Source organism: Mustela lutreola, chromosome 9, assembly GCF_030435805.1.
Source record: "Mustela lutreola isolate mMusLut2 chromosome 9, mMusLut2.pri, whole genome shotgun sequence".
Taxonomy (NCBI): Eukaryota; Metazoa; Chordata; class Mammalia; order Carnivora; family Mustelidae; genus Mustela; species Mustela lutreola.
In genome coordinates, this window is record NC_081298.1 from 43,342,755 (window position 1) to 43,363,199 (window position 20,445).

Sequence of the window (20,445 nt, forward strand, 5' to 3'; positions counted from 1 at the left end):
CCCAATTTCACAGATAAGATGCCGAGGCACAGAGCTAGTAGGTAACCTTCCCAAGGACACACAGCTACTGAGGAGAGGAGCCAGGATTAGAATGAGGCAGCCTGGCTCCAGAAGAGGCAGAACCCCTCAGTTCCTAATCTGTGTCTATCTTCTCCATAAGAACGATGACTAGTCTTCTAGAACAATTCATGTAGACTGGGAATATGTATAGAAGGGGAGACCTAAGGTGCTGTCATGGAGGTGGGCAAGAAATACAGATGCAATTATGCCCCTAGAAAAACTTACTAATGTTTGAAAACTCACAGAAGATAGGAATGCTACTGGAGGGTTTGTGGCAGATAAATGCTCCCCAGGAATTTGTCTGGGGAGTGTCACAGGACTCTGTTCCAGACAGCACATTTATCAATGTCTTGGATTAAATCACGTTCATCAAGTGGCAGGTGCCATCAAGTGGAGCCTTAAGTGATACAGTGATGCCAGCATCTAGAGTCCACTTTGAGTTCAACATAATTAAGTGATATTTGGGTAAAACAAAACTTGCAGAATATAGACTAGGCAGGACCTAGATGAAGAGGAGTTTCTGTGAAAATGAATTTTAGGTCTAGCAAACCATAGCTACAAATGAGTTGGAAGTGTGATGTAGCTGCCCAAACATCTGGTTCTGTCTCTAGCTGCACTGAAAGGGATGTGGTATTTGTGCTGGAGACTCTTAAGCTGGACAACATATCAGAATCATCTAAGAATTTCAGATGCTCAGGCCCTACTCCCAGAGATGCTGACTCGACAGGTCTGTAATAAGAATGTTTAAAAGCTCTTGAGGTGTTTGGAATGGCAGCAGGATTGAGAACTGCTTGTCTCGCAGGTCTAATAGTTGTTGGTTGCCTGATAGTTGTTCTGAAAGTGAAGTCAGGGTGTTTCCAAGCATTGAAGTGGGGGAAATATGAAGAGCCAAGCCTTCCAGGGTCAGCCTGCTTCATGGTAGAGGCTGGAGGTCACATGGGCATTAGCAGTGTGTGTCCAAAGATGCCTCTCAGAGCTGTTACTTGACTTTAGACTTGGGCATTCAAAGCACTCTGAACAGTCAACTCTGCAAGCTAGAGGATCCTTCCTTAGTTCTGGGTTTTCCAGACTTTCATCAGAGATGTCAAGAGACTGTAGGCTTGGGGCATAAGTGTGATTAGAAAGTATCTCAAGGGGATCTTGGCACATAGAAAGTCCTCCCCTTGAAGCCCTGTCTACCTTTCCTTTCATTTGCTCTCCAGGTGTGAGGCATGCACTATTGCAATGTGGCCTTTTCAAGTGGTGTAGTAGTGAGCTTCAGTGATGGCCCTCCAGTATCATCACCTCCTGGTTTCAGACTCTTGTGTAGTCCCCTCATTCTCTGAATCAGGGCTACCTATTTGAGCAGTAGAACACAGCAAAATTAATGATGTGGGACTGCAGGAGTAGGTCAGAAAAGGCCTTGCAGCTCCAACCTTGTTTTCTTGGATTGCTTGCTCTAAGGGGAAGCCAGGCACCACACCGTCTTATGAGGACACTCAAGCAGCCCCATGGAGATACCCACAAGGACAGGAATTGACTATAGCACTAACTTGCCAGGCATGTGAATGAACTACCTTGGATATAAATCTTTCTGCTTCCAGTTGAGCCTTCACATGATTCCAGCATCAGCTAGTAACTTGCTGAACTGTCACCAAAACCACACACCTCAGGCCTTCTTATTACATGAAAAAAAAATAATAAATCACTAATTTGTCTAAGCCAGGGGTTGGCAAACTATACCCCATGGGCTGGTTGCCTGATTTTGTAAATAAAGTTTTATTGGAACACAGCTACATGCATTTTTTACATGTATTGTTTATGGCTGCTTTCACATTATAGTGACAGAGATGAGTAGTTGTGACAGAGACAATGTGTCCACAGCCAGAAATATTTACTATTTTTTTGCCCTTTGAGAAAGTTTGCCAACCCTTTAAGCCATTGCTTTTTTAAAAATTTCCTACCAACAGCTGAACATAATACCTAAGTGATAAATTATCCAGTCCACAGGACATTCATTCTTAAATAACCAGGTGACTTTAATTATGTGGAAGCTCATGGAGAACCTTGTCATAAAGACTATCTGGCTTTCTAAGCTCTACATTGACCAAAGGTTTAGCTCATCAATAGTATTAGTCAGGAATTAGAATCTACCTTAACTGATTAAAAAAAATTAATGAAAGGACTTATTACAGAGGTGAGGGAGTGTCAAGAGAGAAACACAGGAGATTGGGGCATCCAGAAACTGGTGATAGTGGGAAGACATTGCCTCCTACAGACCTCCAGGGGAAGAAGGAGGAAGTGGTTTTATTTTTTTTTTTAAGTTTTTGTTTTGTTTTTTAATTTATTTGACACAGAACACAAGTAGGCAGAGAGGCAGGCAGAGAGAGAGGGGGAAGCAGGCTCCCCGCTGAGCAGAGAGCCCGATGCCGGGCTTGATCCCAGGACCCCGAGACCATGACCTGACCCGAAGACAGAGGCTTAACCCACTGAACCACCCAGGCACCCTGAGGAAGTGGTTTTATAAGAGCCCATTGGCTACTCTGGAATCCCACTGATACGTTAGAATCAAGTAATGATTATGGTTTAAACTACCCTAGGAATTCAGACCCAGTTTGAACCAGCTATGCTGAAGAAAAATTGGATGCTGGAACAATTACTTAGAAGAGGCAGCTTCTGGGATTCCCGCTTTGCTATAAGTCTGCCGTTTGAGTAATTGTGCAGAGTAATAGCTTGTGTCTTCATTGGTCTGTATACTTATTGTCTCTTCGCTTGATTTTCATTGGTAAACTGATTTTTCTGTCTTACACAAATGCCCAAACCATTTTTTATTTGTCATTTTTTAAGTTGTCATTTTTTACCAGATTTTTTTTTTTTTTTTTTTTTAGCTATGAGTATTATCTATAATTAAAGGGGAATCTGTGAGTTCTCGTAGAATTTCTCATCCAAGAGAGGCTCAGAATGTTCAAATTCATTTCAAAGTACAAAATAGTCTCTTCTCTAGAGATTTTTGAATTTAATGTTTGATGGGTCAGAATAAAAGTGGCCCTGGAAAATAGAACCAGACAGGGTCTTCTCCCATTGCCTTCCCAAGTGGGTCAGAACTGAACCCTCAAAGTGATTATACCTCATGATTTAAATATATTGGCATGCTCTTTCTTATTTTGCGTGTATCAGTGGTCTTACCAGGCAGTACATGCTAGAGTAGGACAGCTGTCTTCCTTTTTAGGTGCTAAGTCCCAAGCCCAACCCTCACCACAGTTCAGATGTTTCAAAAGAGGGACCTATATTCCTTCCCCTAAGGTGCCCCCAAGGACTCTACCTGCATTAGAAGAGGAACTTCAAACAAAATACCACTTTGGTCTATACATGCTTGTTTGTACTGTAACTTGCCATGCCAAATATGATTACTGTTTAACAAATAGCCCACAAACTTAGTTGCTTAAAACAGCCATTTTATTTTACTTAATGGATTCAGTTGGTCAATTATTCAGGCAGAACATGCCAGGGATGACTTCTCTGCTCTGGGATTTCTAAGGTCTTTCCTGGGAAGATTTCAGTGCTGGTGGTGTCTCAACATTTGGGGGTAAGAATCATCCAAAGGCTCCCTTGTTCTCATGTATACTGCCTGAGATGAAATCATGACTTGAAGTCCAGGACTAGTGCCTCCACTCACAGCTTCTCCATGTGGCTGGGCTTCCTCACAACATGGCAGCCTGACATGGTTGACCTTCTTACATGGCAGCTCAGGCTCCAAGTGCTGGTGTTCCAGTGAACAAGGTGGAAGCAGCATGACCTTTTTTGGGATCCAGTCTTGGAAGTCACACAGCATCATTTATGCTTTTGTTTATTGGTCTAGGCAGTCACAAGACCACCTAAATTCAAGAAAGGAGAAATGCTCTCCCAGCCACTCTCCATGAAGGGAGTATCAAAGAATTTTAGAGCCATGTTTTAAAACCACCAGATTTGCAAATGGAGGAGCAGTGTTCATTTGCCTGGTAGAAAGTGACCTCAAGTTAAAGGGAAGCATTTTCTCATCTGGAGGTTGAAGAAACTGCACCCAGAAACATGTACAGGCCAGGATGAGTGAACTTTTTAACTGGACTGCAGAGGCCTGAACTTTAAACTTGCAATAATGGATGCGTGGCTGTGATGATGGTGGTGTGGGAGAGTATTATTAAAGAACTGTAGATTTCATTAATAAAAGAAAGGATAGGAACCATATGATCCTTTCAATAGATACAGAAAAAGCATTCAACAAAATACAGCATCCTTTCTTAATAAAAACCCTCAACAAAGTAGGGATAGAAGAAATGTGCCTCAACATCATAAAGGCCATGTATGACAGACCCACAGCTAAAATTCTCAGTGGGCAAAAACTGAAAGGTTTCCCCCTAAGGTCAAGAACATGACAGGGATGTCCACCCTTACCACTGTTGTTCAGCATAGTAGTGGAAGTCCTAGCCTCAGCAATCAGACAACAACAACAACAATAACAAATAAAAAGCATCCAAATCAGCAAAGAAGTCAAAATTTCACTCTTTGCAGATGACATGATACTCTGTGTAGAATATCTAAAAGACTTCACCAAAAAAAAAAAAACTGCTAGAACTGATAACAGGAATTCAGCAAATTTGTAGGATATAAAATTCATGCCCAGAAGTCTTTTGCATTTCTCACACCAACAATGAAGAAGTAGAAAGAGAAATCAAATAACCAATCCCATTTACAATTGCACCTCAAACCATAAGATATCTAGGAATAAACCCAACCAAAGAGGTAAAAGATTTATACTCTGCAAACTGAAGAACACGTATGAAAGAAATTGAGGAAGACACAAAGAAATGGAAAAACTTGCCATGCTCATGGATTAGAAGAACAAATATTGTTAAAATGTCTATGCTACCCTGACAGGAGAAACTTAGGAGATCATATAATGGCATCCTGTAGGGGTAGAATAGATGGAAGAGCTGAGGAAGAAGGATAAGGTTATGAATAAGGTGTGGCCATTTGTTGATTCCTAAAGGAGATGGGGCTGCCATCAGGCTGAGCAAATCATGAATCCAGGAAGAGGAAAAAACAATGTTCAAAGGAGACTGAAAAGAACTTAGAATGGATTGAAAGAGAAAATCAGATCTATCAATAGCTAATAAGAGGTTATAAGGGGAAACTATGGTTTGGGGGGCAGGAAGGGGGAGGAATTGATTTAATGGAGGCATGGCTAGCAGTTAAATAAGGAAGAGATTTAGAGACCCTCAGTACAGTCCCATGAACAATGGGGTCAGAGTGTTGCTCTTGGTTTTTGGAAAGCAAGATAGAAGAAATTTCAAGGCTGCCCATGTGACCAGCATGGGCATTAGACATTTTCCAGGTACTCTAAGTGTGGGGGGGGGGGAAGCTGGTTATAAATATGTATCAACAAATTCATACGTTTGCCATGGAGCAGCCCCAAGAGATAGAATTGGCCTCCTGCCTATTAGCAGAAGCCCTGCTAATGTTGTGGTTGGCAACTATTTGCATGTCTGCTAATATTCTGAGAACAAATTAGGATCCAGTGGTATCTGGATGTTCCAGGAGTAGCTGGCCATAGCCATTTGGCTCTTACGTTTATTTAGGGCTTTTACATTCATTATCTCATTTACTCTTCTAAGCTTGTGATGTAGGCAGGGAAAGTGATAATACCCATTTGGGGGATGAAGCAACTGGAAGGTTAAGTGTCTTCTCCAAGCAAGGCAGCAGCAGGTCCAGGACTAGAATCCAAGTCTCATGCCTCCTGGTATTGCCAGGGCCTCTGGCCTCTGACCTGTCACTTCCCAAGCTGGGCCAGGAGTTTAGTGGTACTGTCAGCTGGCCTCTTCCAGGGGCAGATGTGCACAGTAATGTTTGACTGCTTCTTGTAGCTGGAGTCCATTTCAGCTTCAGTCTTCCTTCTCCATGCATATACACCCACTTTGAGCTCCACACATGATGTTGCTTTTACAGGTGCCAGAGTGTTTCAAAGCCTTCAGAGTCCTGTGCTCCTTTTCTCCTCCCACTGATCAGTTGTCTACCACTGTGTTATAAGCCACTCTAAACCCTAGTGGCTTAAAAAAAGTACCATTTATTATTACTTATATTTCTATGGGTCATCAGTCCTGGCAGTTTTTCTGCTGGTCTCACTTGGGCTCATGTGAGATGAGCAGATAACTGATGACTTTGCCATGCCTGAAAAGCCAAGATGCCTTCACTCTCTGGATGTTAGCAGGACACCTTGATTTTCCTCCAAGTGGATTTCATTAATAAAAGAAAGGATAAGAAATCCTTCAGTAGGCTTCCTCACAGCATGGTGGTCTCAGGGTTCCAAGAAGGTAAAGGTGGAAGCTTCAAGGCCCCATCAGGCCTAGACTCATGAAACCACACAGCTTCACATCCACGATATTCTCTTGGTCAAAGTAAGTCATAAAGCCAGCCTCGATTCAAGAGGGACAGAGAAATAGATTCCAAGGATGGAGTCTTGATGGGAGGCGTAGCAGTGTCCCATTGGGGCACTGGACCAACTGGGGGCCATTATTATAATGATCTACCACACTCTATAATCTTCTGAATGAGGATTAACCAAAACATGCCCCAATAGGGAAAAAGCAAGCTTCTCTCTACTACAGCACGTACATATCAGCAGCAGTGTTCTTTGGTGGCAAACAAAAACAGACTCTAGTTAACTTAAACAGAACAGACATAGCAGGAGGGCTTCAGGAAGTTCACTGACCTGATGGAAGGGCTTTACAATGAGCCCTCAAAGGTGATAGAAAGAGAGCAGCTCTGGGTGGGGGCCGGGAGGGTCTCTGAAGCAGGGTTCCCTTTGTCGGGAACCACCACTGGAATAACTTAGTTCCAGCTAAAATTTTATTTTTCTGGTCTTTGTGCCATTTAGAGGACCTGTGTGAAAAGTGGGAGAGGACCTAGGTGGGCAGAAGTGTCAGCTGTGCTTCCTGACCATTCCCTGTGGGTACTTATTTGGCTCTGTTGGGCCTGACAGTGACCTCTGTATGAACAACATCATTCTATGTCAGTGCCTTAGCTTCCCCTCTCCTCATCCTGTCCCCAAGAAGGAAAACAATAGTTAAAAAAATTTTTCCTCCTTTCTGCTAAATGTAGTCTTAGATTAACTTTGGTCCCACTGCACCTAATGTCTTAAATGCAAGTGTTCCCTAAGGTTCTATCATTCACTCTCTTTGTTCTCAGCGTCCTCTCTGAACCCTTTTAGTCCCCATCTCCCTGCAGGGGACCCCTTGATCTAAGCCTTCACTATTGCCCATTTTCCATTTCCTATAGGAATCCTCTACCCAGATCTACTGGGCTCAACCTGCTCTTCGTTCCAAAATGTGCTATGGCAGATACCACATTGTGGCTCGCTCGGCATCTGCTTCAATCCCCTTATGCATGTCTCCCCTGAACTGTAGAGTCTGGAAAGGTGTAAATGACATTTCCCAAGCTACTGTGCAGCTGGGGAGCCATGCTTGATTGACTTCCACCGAGTGGGCCCTTCCTCATGAGACATGGGAGGCAGAAGGGGTGATGTGAGTGGTGGGGCCCTATGGGAGCCACATGGGTGCCACATCTTGTGTTGGGGCATTTGGTTCTTTAAGGGCAGCACAGGAGCTTCTTCTCTCCAGTCCTCTAGGGTCACAGGCTGCGCCTGTTGGGAGCTGTGGGTTTCTGCTGGAATATTCCTCTGGGGAGGCTTATACATATCTCCTAGCATTGTAGCACCCAAGCTTAGCTCTTAGAATTGGAAATTTTGTGCAATACCTAATAGAATAAGACTTTTCTTGCTTGTTAAAGTAGATTCTGTAGTCTGCAACCAAGAACACTGCCTGATATAAATACTCCCTATCTCCACCAGTGCTATAGTATAGATATTGACAACAGACTCTTTGAGGGGGAAAGACCCTTAACAGGGATACCTGGGGCTTTGGTTTAGTGTCCAACTTTTGGTTTTGGCTCAGGTCATGATCTCAGGGTTGTAAAATAAAGCCTCAGTATGTAGGGCTCTATGCTCAGTGCAGAGTTTGCTTGAAATTCTCTGCCTCTCCCTCTGCCTCTGTCCCTTCCTCTGCTTGCATTCTTTCTCTCTCTTTAGTAAATAAATAAATAAAACCCTTAAAAAATAGCCCTGAACCATTTTGAACATCCACCAGCAGTGTGTGAGACTCTCAACTGCTCTCTTTCCTTGCCAGCACCTGCTTTTGTCACACTTGATTGATGTTGGTAAAAGAAACAGTATAATTTTAAAAAATGTTCCAATATAATAATGTGACTTTGAATAGAAGGTAAGATAACACACATACCCACCCACACACGCCTTACATCGCAGTTAAAAAAGAATATTTCTTATTAACACTGGCTAGGTCTTTAGAATACACCTCCTTTCTTTTACCGACTTACATTGTGGCGGATCAAGAATTAAGGCAAGTCTTCAAGGTATTGTTTGCCTTAAACTAGAAACACCTCTCCAGATTTATAAACATAGCTTCCCTAATTGTTCCTGTCTTCTCCCCAGGTGGGTAGATGGATTGGGGACAGAACTGTCTCCTCATCAGCCCAGGACAGGTTTTTTCACACCCTGTATTGTTTTTTGAATATAACTCAAGGAGGAGACTCTGAATAAAAGGGCTCAGGTACCGAAGTTCAGTCTCAGGACCAATCTGTAACTTAGTTGTTATCTTCATGTTGAGTTAGGAGGCACATTGAAGGACAAGAGGCCTATGGTTAGTAGCTAATTAATGGCCCTGATGGAATTCTTATCATTTCAGGAGGCTGGGCTAATTTGAAACCATTGCTGGCTTCCTCTGTTCGTGAGCTGTGCTCCTTCTCCCCACCCCATCTCCAAGCATCCTCCCTGACTCCTAAAGTCTGTGGCAGATCTGGGTGAGGATTTTCACTTGCATGCTGGCCATGATCCAAGTCTTACTGAGGCCAGAATCTGACCTCAGGACCCAACTGCAGGGAAGTTTTTCATTTCACCTTCTAGGGCAATGCTCATGACACATGATCCATGATATCCACAGAAATACTTAGTTATCTGTATCAGGGTCTTTTATAGAGACTACAGAGTCCCAATGTTGTGTTGTGTTCATGGGTATGTGTGTGCTGGGGGTGCAGGTAGAGAGCAAGGTAGGGGGGAAGGGAGGTGGTGGGGGGAGTGAGTTCACGCATTTCAAATAAATTATTTCTGCATAGTCCATTATTTCAAAACTTCCTGTCACCTTCTCTTTCCTCCTTGGTGCTGATGACTGGACTCTATGGAATCCAGTGACTATAGATAGACTGGCACGTGCTGAACTGCTCAGGTTGAAGCATCTCAAACTCTTTGCCCCTTGGGAAGTAGATATAGGAATTGCATTCATTATCTTGTAGTCCAGTTTTGAGGCTTCTAGAAATAGGAATTTTGCTGTCAGGCTTCAGTGCAGGGAATCCCTTTCCCTGACAATAAGGAAGAAACTAAAACAGCACACAGTGGGACCTGTAAAGTGTATTGTTCTTATAAGATATCAGACCCAGCCTGTTGTCTGGCTTTGACTGATGTGCCATACTATAGGTGTGACTATAGGTGTAACTCTGTAACTCGCTCCTGAATTCTAGGACTGCTGTATTATTATATTTGACCCAGTGTGTAAGTTAGCTTTTGCTATGTAATGAGCCACCCCCAAAACCAAGTGGTATCAAATAACCAATATTTTTGATAGACTTTAATTTTTTAGAGCAGTTTTAGGTTCACAGAACAATTACATGGAATGTAAAAAGATTTCCCATGCACTCCTACCCACTCTGTCATGCACAGCCTCCCCCACTGTCAATATCCTCCTCCAAAGGGTTACATTTGTTACAATTGATAAACCTACATTGAGACATCATTACCATCCAAAGTCCATAGTTTACCTTAAGGTTCAGTCTCCGTGTTGTATGTTCTGAGAGGTTGGAAAAATGTATAGTGACGTGTCCACCATTGTAGTATCATACAGAGTAGTTTCACTGCCCTAAAATTCCATGTTCCACTTATTCATCCCTCCCTCCCACCTGCAACCCCTGACAACCACTGGTCTCCACTGTGTCCAAAGTTTTACCTTTTCCAGAATGTCATATCATTGGGATTGCACAGTATTTCACCTTTCCAGGTTAGCTTCTTTCACTTAGTAATATGTATTTAATTTTCCTCAATATCTTTTCATGGCTTGATAGCTCATTTCTTTTTAATCCCTGAGTAGTATTTTACTGCCTAGGACCACAGTTGATTTGTCCACTCACCCACTGAAGGACATCTTGGTTGCTTCCAAGTTATGACAATTATGAATAAAGCTGCTATAAATATCCATATGTAGGTTTTTGTGTGGACAAAATTTTTCAGTTCATTTGGGTAAATACCAGGGAACACAATTGTTGGATCATATGGTAAGAATATGTTTAGTTTTAAAAGAAACTGCCAAACTGTTATCTAAAGTAGCTATCCTATTTTGCATTTCCACCATTAATGAACGAGAGTTCCTGTTGCTCCACATCATTGTCAGCATTTGGTGTCATCAGTGTTTGGGATTTTGGTCATTTTATTAGGTGTGTGTTGTGGACACATATTTTTAATTTCTCAAGATTCTATGGGTTGTCTAGGTGGCTCTTCTCATGTGGGCAACTCAACTAGGGCTGGATAGTCTAGGGTGTTCTCACTTTTATTTCTGGGGCCTTGGCTGGAATGGTGGGAAACCTCATGGTTTCCCATATGGTCTCTCATCCTCCAAAAGGCTAGCCCCACCTTCCTCGCATGGTGGTGGAAGGGTTCTAATAGCAGGAGAGGGCATGTCCAATTGTGCAGCACTTTTGAAGCTTCTGCTTTGGTATGTTTGGTACATCCTATTGTCTAAAATAGGTCACATGGGCATGCCCAGATTGTAGGGATGGAGAAAGAACCCCCAGTTCTTGCTGGGAGGAAGAAACTTATCATGACCACATTTCCCATCCATAGCAGTCAGTGATTGTGATGTCTTAACTCAGCAAAGGAATCATTTCTTTAAACCATCCTAAATCCCCACCCCAAGTGGCACCCAGAAAAGCAGTTTCTTCAGTTATGTGAGGAAACATTATGTAAAGGAAATTAGATACTCTCATTCTTCTTTACTAATTACCCAATTGGTATTGTTTCAAAGGGACAGTCATTGTTTCCTCAGCATCATTAGGAACTCACAGACTCTGGTCCTGTGTCCCATATAAGAAAAGCAACTCATTTATTCTTGGCTTCATTTCTTAACTGCTGGGAAAGAGGTTGTCGAGGTTTAATGACTGATAATTAATCATGCCTTGTCCCCTTCCATCTTTGGAATCAGTTGAGAAATAGATGCAAGCATGGGAATTAGAGGTCAGAAGAGCACTTCTTTGCTGGCAGCACTGGACCAGAGAATGTGGTTTGGCCTATGGCCAGACAGGATTCCTGCTTCTTCCCTTCAGGAGAGACCTGGGTTGCCCATGGGGCTGCAGAGAGGTCAACTGGCCTGGCCACACAAAAGGAGAATTGTTGCCTCTTTCTTTCAGGTCATGGCAGTCAAGACAGAGGGATCAGAGCAGGGCTCGGGAACCGGGACTTAAGGGCCACCCAGGCTGTGGGTGGTTGTGGCTCCTCCCTCCTCTCCAGCAGTCAGTGAAGAGTGAGAAGGGAGTGGACAGAAGATTAGGTGGAAGGTTTCCCCAATACTTTCTATTCTGATTTTTTTTTTTGCAATTTTCCTTTATGCAAATATTTCTTAAACTTCGTTTTGAAGCATAATGTGTATATAGAGAAGAGCAAATCATAAGTGTACAGTTCAATACATTTTCACAAATTGAAAACATTCAGGTAATCAGCATCTGGATCAAGAATTAGAAAATTAGCAGCTCCCTAGAAGCTCTATGGAATCTTGGTCTGGCTTCTTTTGCTCACAATTATGACTGTAAGGTTCACCATGTTGTGTATAGATTTATACTGTTAATTTTCATTGCTGTAATATCCTACTCTGAATATTGTGTAATTTATTTCCATTTTATGCCCATGATGGGCGTATGTGTAGTTGCCAGATTTAGCTGTTTTGAAACATTGTTATATGTGCCTTTTGTGAAAATATGCAGTTATTTCTGGTTGATATATCCCTAGAAATATCCTCTGGGGCCCAGTGATTCCACTTCTAGAGTTATACCCAAGAAAAATGCCTAGGAATTTTAGATACTGAAACTGTTTTCTAAAGTGGAAGAGCTGGGCACTCCTGCTGGTAGGATTATGAGAGTTCCAGCTGCCCACCTTCTTGCCTCCTCATACTTTAGAAGATGCAAAGTTCCTGTTCTATAGATGAGGGTGAAATACCAGGAGAGGGAGAAAAAGGGAGGAATTTTGTAAAGGACTTTTAAAAAGAATTTTTAAAAACATGTCACTCCATCTTATTTTTTTTATGTATTTCAAACCAAGTTGTAGACCATTAACAGATGGGGTCTTTTTAGGTGCAGAGTACTACCCTACAAGCAGGAGAGTGATTTACGATCTAACTTTAGAAACTCGAGATGCTCTCAAAGTCTCACCCAGCTCTGTGGAGGAAGGGTTTGCAGACAAAATGTTCCCTCCACAGAAATTGTGATAAAACACCAATTAGTGACTGCCGCAACGAAGTGGGAGTGTTTAACCTTTCAGGCGTGCCAACAATGTGCTCCCTAATTTGAAAATAGGGTACAAAGTGTTAGCAAGTGAAGAATAGTAATCGTTCATCACTCAACTTGACATATCTCCTTTGCAGCAGAGGCAAGAGAAGGAATCCACTCTGCTCCACTTATTCTGGCTTTCGTCTAACTTCTCTGAGAAAGGACCAGATGCTCTAATGGGGGTCCCAGACACTGAAAATATCCAGAGATCAGGAGGAAACAGGCTGACAGCTTTCCCCTTGAGAAGCCTACCTTCCCTCTGAGCATCTCCGTGCACTTCATATGCATTACCCAGCAGCAAGTCTTATTATCCCTTTTTGCAAACTGTAGAAAATGGTGCAGAGAGGCTAAAAAGACTCACTTGAGGCTACAAGGGAAGCCAAATGTTCAGCTCAAAATAGAAACTGAGAGCTCTGGGAAATTCAGACAGCCTGAGAGGGCCCTTTAATCTCTGGGCCCTTCCGTGTCTTTTTAGACAATAAACCTTTCCTTGAAAGAGTTTTTATTCCCCGAACAACAGGGCTGCCAACTCTCCCTCCAGGATGTTGTAAAAAGGTGACATTTAACAGTGGAAATTGAAACTCTAATTGACTTCTCTTAAAACAGGAAAACAAGCCCCCTGTATTCCTTCTCTTGACCAGATGTTTGTAATTGTTCCCTTGGGATTCTACCTTGAGGGAAGCTGAAGAGGCAAAATAGATCAGTTCATGGGAATTAGTATCATTACAGACTCCAGATTTGTTTTTGCCGTATGGTGGAAGACATGGAGACGCCATCCAAGCAGAAAGAGGTTTCAGGAAGAGGGTTGTAGCTCATGTCCCTAGAGACCGGGACCAAAGAAGCCCCAGAATCTCTTTCAGTGATCAGGAAAGAGGTAGAGGTGAATCCGTCATTTCCAGATCTGGGTATATAGGGTAATATGATTATTTAGCTTAATTGTGTTACTTGCTTTAGCCTAATGGAATTTTAACAGAGATCATGTGAGCAAAGTCTTAAAATGTACTTGTGTAGGAGGTCTCACCTTCTTCATTTCAGTCATTATCATGGGAAGAACATGCCTCAGGGAGCCTGCTGGGCAAGGAAGGTGAGACACGCGGATGAGACTGTGGAACCTAGTCTAACTGAGCCCAGCCTAGACCAGCTGATCTCTAGCCTCTCCACAAACATGTAAGCAAGAGACAATTGCTTATTGTTGTGAGCCACTGAGTTTTGTGGTGGTTTGTTATGTAGCACATTATGTTATAGCTGACTGATACAGGCCCATTGAAAGGAGGTAGAGAGAGATACTTAGTGACAGAATTTGCAGAAGTGCTCTGCTTGGGGTAGTCATATAGTAAGTATCTCGTAACTGCGAGAGGAGCTGAATTCAGTGGGGTGATTGTATTTCATATATTTGAAAAAGAAGACTGAACCACACTATGTGTTTTGAACGCCTGGCCTGCGTGTTGATATTTTCCTCTTCATTGTAACTTTTATGAATCCTCTTCTATTGGCTTCATTCCCATCTCTTCCCTAGTCAGTATTTTGACATCTCTTTATGACTCAATCCTGGGCTGAACTGTGAATACCCATAGGACCACTGCCTAGATTCTACAATTAACATTTTGCTGTATTTATTTTGTTCTGTGTCTGTCTATCCATTCTTTTTTCCATCCTTCAGGCCATCTTATCTTTTGGATGCATTTTGAAGTAAGTTGCAGACATCAGTGCACATCACCCTGATGGTAAATTTTGACAAAGGCATGTACCCATCACCCATGAAAGTTTCTTCATGTTCCTTCTCTGTTAATCCCACCCTCATACCCCAGGATAAAGACTAATTTTTTTCTACTATAGATTAGTTTTTTCTGGTTTAGTATATAAATGGAACTATGCACTATGTAATCTTCTGTGTCCAGCTTCTATTTGGTGGAATATTTTTTATATTCACACACATTGTTGTATCTATCAGTAATGGTCCTCATTTTAAAATGAATAATTAGACAAGATATTTGTAAACTCTCTTTACCGTAAGGTTTGGGGCTTCTGTATGGTGTATACAGTTATAGTAACCACTGTTAAGTAAACCAAAAATCCTCCTGAAAAAGGCATCTCTCATGCTGTCTGTCAGAGATCTGGTCCTTTGGTATTCACATCCCCCCCCCCCCTTTAAAGCTGATAAATCTTTCAAAACTGCTGAGGGAATTTATTGAGATTTGTCCCATGGGCACAGTGCTTTTGATTTACTGAGTTGAATAAAATGTAGGGGCTGACTGAGCTTTTAGGATTAATTGGCATCTGGCTTTTCCCCAAGGGGTCATCAGCAGTTTATCCTTCCCAGGACTCACAACAGTATGTCCGAACTGTTGTTTAGTGGGAATGAGTGAAAGACTTGGAGAGTTGTCTTTCTTACTTTGCTCTACTCCGGTTCCATAGCAGTGAGTGGGAAAAAAAAATTTAAGAAAATGAGAATATTTTATGACAGTTTTCCTCTATGGTACCTAAAAGCCAGTTCTCAGCCTATTTGATCACTTTATCCCTTAGACTTAGCTTGAAGAGTTGACTAATTTAACTAAGAATTAAAGCCACACTCAGTGTGGCCGACTCCCGGCTTTGTCCCGTGCCAGTTTAGCTAAGCTGGAACTACACTTCCCAGAATTCCCTTCCCTGCAGACTTCCGGGTTTAGCGGCGACCAGGAGACTCGCGCTCCTGGGAAGACGGAAGGGACCCAACACTGCCGTTCTTTCACCCTTGAAAGGCGGGTTTGGGGGCGCACGTGCTGTTGCTGGTCTTGGGGTTGGCGCCGACACTTGGCTCACCGGTGGGCGGGGGATAGCAGGCAGTTGTAGCACTCCTGCAGCCCCTCTGACAACTGGGCAGGCGGCGGGCCTGCAGCAACGTCAGCTTCCTCGGACCGCCATCCACTTCTCTGACTTCTGGGCCAGGCTGCCAGCCGCGCTGCCTGCCTGCTGGGCACCAGACACAGAAGCAACAACTGTACCACAGCTGTGCATAAGCTGTGCAACCAGCTCCTTCCCAGAGCTGTATCACACATCCCGTATTCCATGTTATTCTTGATGTTCCTGCATCTAACTGAATCCTGAGTGGATGTCCCACCACAGAGGATGTGCAGCATTCACTGCTGGTTCTTCTCTCTGACCCCCCTCCCCCAGCAGCTGGGCTTGGTTCCAAGATTCACAGTCCTTCCCGGAGCTAGGTGATTCAGGGAGAGCTGGCTGAGCCCAGCCTCAGAGGTGGCTTGAGAAACCTAAGATAGTGTTGCTAAGGGTAATGGACCCAGTCCTAGCCCATGAGATGGAGGAGAAGTCACTGAAGTACTTCTAAAGAATAGACCCTTTGGATAAAGAGATAAGTGCGGTAGGATGTGGCTTTTTGTTGTTGTTCTACTAGATGTTGCCTAAAACTTGTTCTACGAGGGACACTGGCCTTAGGAGGACATGTTGCAGGAAGATGGAAGGAAGGAAGGACCTTGGCCCATGAAAGCTCACTGAGCTGCTCAAGAAACCAACCCTTATCCCTGGTTGCCTGGTCCGTTTCAGCACTGAATGAAGGTCCAGTGTCCTGGGAAGCCCCTCAGTCCGGAGCATGCCCAGTGGGTGGTCCCCTTGCCCTGCCTCAGGGCAGAGATGATAATTCCCTTTCCTGTTTAATTCCGTGGGTTGTGGCTGTTCTGGGCGAGTGTAACTCAAAGGATTCTGAGTGGTATGGGGCAGTAGGTGAATGTGTCTCTAGTTTCTGACAGCAGCTGTAAAAGAGGTACTCTAAAAAAATATTTTGTGTAATGTCAATGTCATTGGAAAAGTGCTTCACTCATCTCAAACTATCTGTGTGTCTTTTGATTGTTCAAATCAATTTCACTAATCTATGGGCAGGTAAAACTTAGCACATTTTACCTAATTAAAAAAAAGTTGCCACTTGAGCACGCATAGGGTATATTAAAAGATAAATATAAGTATTCTATTTTAGGTCTTTGCATGTCTTTAGACCTTTATTTAGCTTCCTCTTAAAATAGAGTGCCCTTAAAGTGATGGCTATGGAGGAAGGGATTATGGAGGGAGGGGGTGATCTCTGTTCTTTATGTTTAGAAGTCTTAAATAAGTTACTGGGACTTTAAGAATACATTTGTAGGTGAGTTTGGTGTCATTCAGTTGATTTTTTTTTTTCCCCAGAAAGAAAGGCTTCCAGGGCTTAACACTGTCCTCCTGTGGGTGTAGTAGATTAATTGTACTATTGATCTTTACCCTTTCCTGTGTCTACACCTGTCCTAGCTTGGGCTGCTGTAACAAAAATACCATCCTGGATGGCTTACACATAACAAATAAAAGAATTTATTTTTCACTGTTCTGAAGGCAGGAGTTCCCAAGAGCAGGATGGCAGCATGGTGACAGCTCTGGTAAGAACCCTCTTCTGGATTGCAGACTGCCAGCTTCTCATTTTAACCTCATATGGGGGAGAGTACAGAGGGGAAACAAGCTGTCTTGTGACTCTATAAGGGCACTAATCCCATTTATGCAGGCTCCACCCTCATGACCTTATCTAATCCTCTTTAACACCCAAAGGCACCTCCTCTTAATAGTACCACATTATGGGGGGAAAGTTTTGCCATATGAATTCTGGGGGTATGCATTCATTGTGTCCATAATGACCCCCTTTGCCATGTAGTATGTGCCCTCCCACTATGACTTTGGGTATGCCCATGTGTTGTTCTTTGGCCAGTGGGTGCAAGCAGAAGCTGGAAAAGTAGTGACATAGTTGGGATTGTTCATGTTCTGCTTCCCCTATGACTATATGCCAAGGTTAGCCCATTGGAGAATGAGTGTCAGATGGCACAAGCACAGCAGTTGACAGACAAACTGCCAGATGTGAGTGAGCCCAGAGGAGAGAGAAGAATCACTCAACTGAATCTAGCCCAAATTGCTGATCCATTAACTCACAAGCTGAAGAAATGCTTACTGCTTTAAGCCAGGGAGATTGGGGGTGGTTTGTTACACAGCATTATTGCAGCAATGGATAACTAAGACATCTTTTTATCCATCAGGGACAATTTGGATGGACTGTAAGAAGGAGCTAAATGTGTTGGCTTTATAGAAAATTTTACCTTATAGAATTTAATTCAGAAGTTGCCCAGGAATCACCCACTTGGGCATGCTTATGTCCTAGTAAAACATAAATATAACAGGACTATTTTAAGTATATATGTGTGTCTTCATGCCTTCAGTTTTGTCCCAAAATGGGGTGGCTTCACGTGGACCAGATCCCACCAGTGGGAGCTGGTCTCTGTTCCACATGTATGATAGCCTTGAGTGAGTTATTGTGGATTTTTATATGAGTCTGGTGTAATTCAGCAATTAAATTCAGGGGCAGCAACCACTAGATGCCCATGTTATTTCCTTATGGTGGTTAGGAAAATACTGAGGTGGTTTTCCAGGATGCCAGTGCGAAATCGTATGTGATTATTTAAATTTAAATTAATTGTAGGGGCACCTGTGTGGATCAGGCAGTTAAGCATCTGACTCTTGGTTTTGGCTCAGAGTGGTGAAATTGAGCCTCTAGTGGGGCTCCACATGATCTGGGGCATAGACTCTGCTTGAGGTTCTCTCTTTCTCTCCCTCTGCCCGTTCTCTCTCTCTCTGAATAATAAGTAAATGAATGAATAAGTAAAATCTTTAAAAAATACTTAAATTCATTGTAAGTAAATAAGATTAATCCAGTTCTTCAGTCATACCAACCATAAGTATATAGCTCCACAGCTATGGATGGCTAGCAGCTACTGCTTGGGATGGCACAGACACAGAACATTTTCATTATCTCAGAAAATTTTATTGGGTAGTGTTGGATTCAGTGCTTATGTTCACATTTCTTATTTACAACCTCTTTCCTGTTTAAACCTCTAGTTTCTGATGACCTGTTGATTCTGACAGCCCCTTAGTCTGTACCCTTTGGGAAAAATGAATTATTGTTTTCTAGATTATTTAGTAAAACTCAAGCTAGCCTGTTTCGACATTTACAACGTTCAGTGTTTCTTCGTTTACAGGCCACAAAGCTAAATGACAGAGGGAGTAATCATGCTGCCAGAGCAGGGAGGCTTGGGAAGGAGTGAGGACAGCTAAGAGCATCCCTCAGTGTGAGTTGTAAACTTGAGTTGTCTAACAAAACTTGAGGGGGACAGAGGAGAAAATGAAGCATGGAGGAGACTGTTGGGCAAAATCGTGCTCCACTGGTCAGGCACTTCTGAACTTGCCCCTTCCACACCCACCCCTTCTGAGCTAGCATTTACTAGAGGACAGAGCTCATAGCTTGTCTCCATTCTTTTCCCCTAAAGCAGCTTCTCCCCAGATCACCTCTGGCCTCTATTCACCTCTACTCACATGGATGGGTTGACTTTTTTTGGTTTTACTTGTTTTGATTTTATTTTTATTTTAAACATTCCCAATTACAGAAAATTTGCAAGTACCCTAATTTCCTGAATAATTTTAAAAGATGTTTTTATTTTAATTCCAGCATGGGTGTTATATTATATTCCACTATATTACAGTATAGTGTTATTATTTTCATTTGTACAATAGAGTGATTCAACATTTCCATGCATCACCTGGTGCCATTATGATCAGTGTACTCTTCATCTGCTTCACTTACTTCACCCATCTCTCCATCATGTCCCCAAAGGTAACCATCTGTTTTTCTCTATAGTTGAGTCTGTTTCTTGGCTGGTCTCTCTTTCTCTTTCTGTCTGTCTGTCTCTTTCCTTTGCTCATCTGTTTGTTTCTTAAATTCCATGTATGGATGAAACCATATGATATTTGTCTTACTCTGAGTGATTTATTTCACTTTAATTTATTTTCACTTTCATTTATTCACTATTTCACTATATTCTTAGCTCCATCCATGTTGTTGCAAATGGCAGGATTTCATTTTTTATGGATGAGTAATATTCCATTGCATACATATACCACAACTTCTTTATCCATTCATCTATCAGTGAACACTGGAGCTGCTTCCATAATTTGGTTATTGTAAATAATGCTGCTGTAAACATAGGGGTGCATGTATCCCCTTTGAATTAGTGTTTTTGTATTTTTTGAGTGAATACTAAGAGAGTGATTACTGGATCATAGGGTAGTTTTATTTCTAACTTTTTGAGGAACCTCCATATTGTTTTCCAAGTGGCTGTACCAGTTTGCATTCCCACCAACAGTACATGAGGGTTCCTTTTTCTCCACATCCTCACTAATCCCATTGTTTCTTGCGCTTTTAACTTTAGCCATTTTGACCAGTGTGAGGTACTATCTCATAGTGGTTTTGATTTGCATTTCCTTGATGTTAGTGATGTGGAGCATCTTTTCATGTGTTTGTTGGCCATCTGGATATCCTCTTTGGAAAAATATCTGTTCATGTCTTCTGCCCATTTTTAATTGTATTATTCATTTTTGGGATGTTGAGTTGTATCACTTCTTTATATATTTTAGAGGCTAACCCTTTATCAGAATTGTCATTTACAAACATCTTCTCCCATAGAGTAGGTTGCCTTTTAGTTTTGTTGATTGTTTCCTTCACTGTGCAGAAGTTTTTTATTTTGATGAAGTCCCAAAAGTTTATTTTTGCTTTTATTTCCCTTGAGTTAGGAGACATATCTAGATGTTACAGCTGATGTTAGAGAAATTATTGCCTGTGCTCTTGTCTAGGATTTTTGGGCTTTCAGGCTTTTCAGGTCTCCATTT

The 20,445-nt window shown here is 42.4% G+C and overlaps 1 protein-coding gene across 2 annotated transcripts in view; it reads left to right on the forward strand.

The window, feature by feature from the left end:
• The window catches only part of SCP2D1 (SCP2 sterol binding domain containing 1), a 102,226-nt gene that overhangs the window by 9,476 nt on the left and 72,305 nt on the right, over positions 1–20,445 (forward strand). For both annotated transcript variants that reach the window (XR_009344701.1, XM_059134148.1), the window contains exon 2: positions 18,762–18,851. The gene's annotated coding sequence lies outside the window, so the exon portion shown is untranslated. The remainder of the gene's footprint in view (positions 1–18,761; positions 18,852–20,445) is intronic.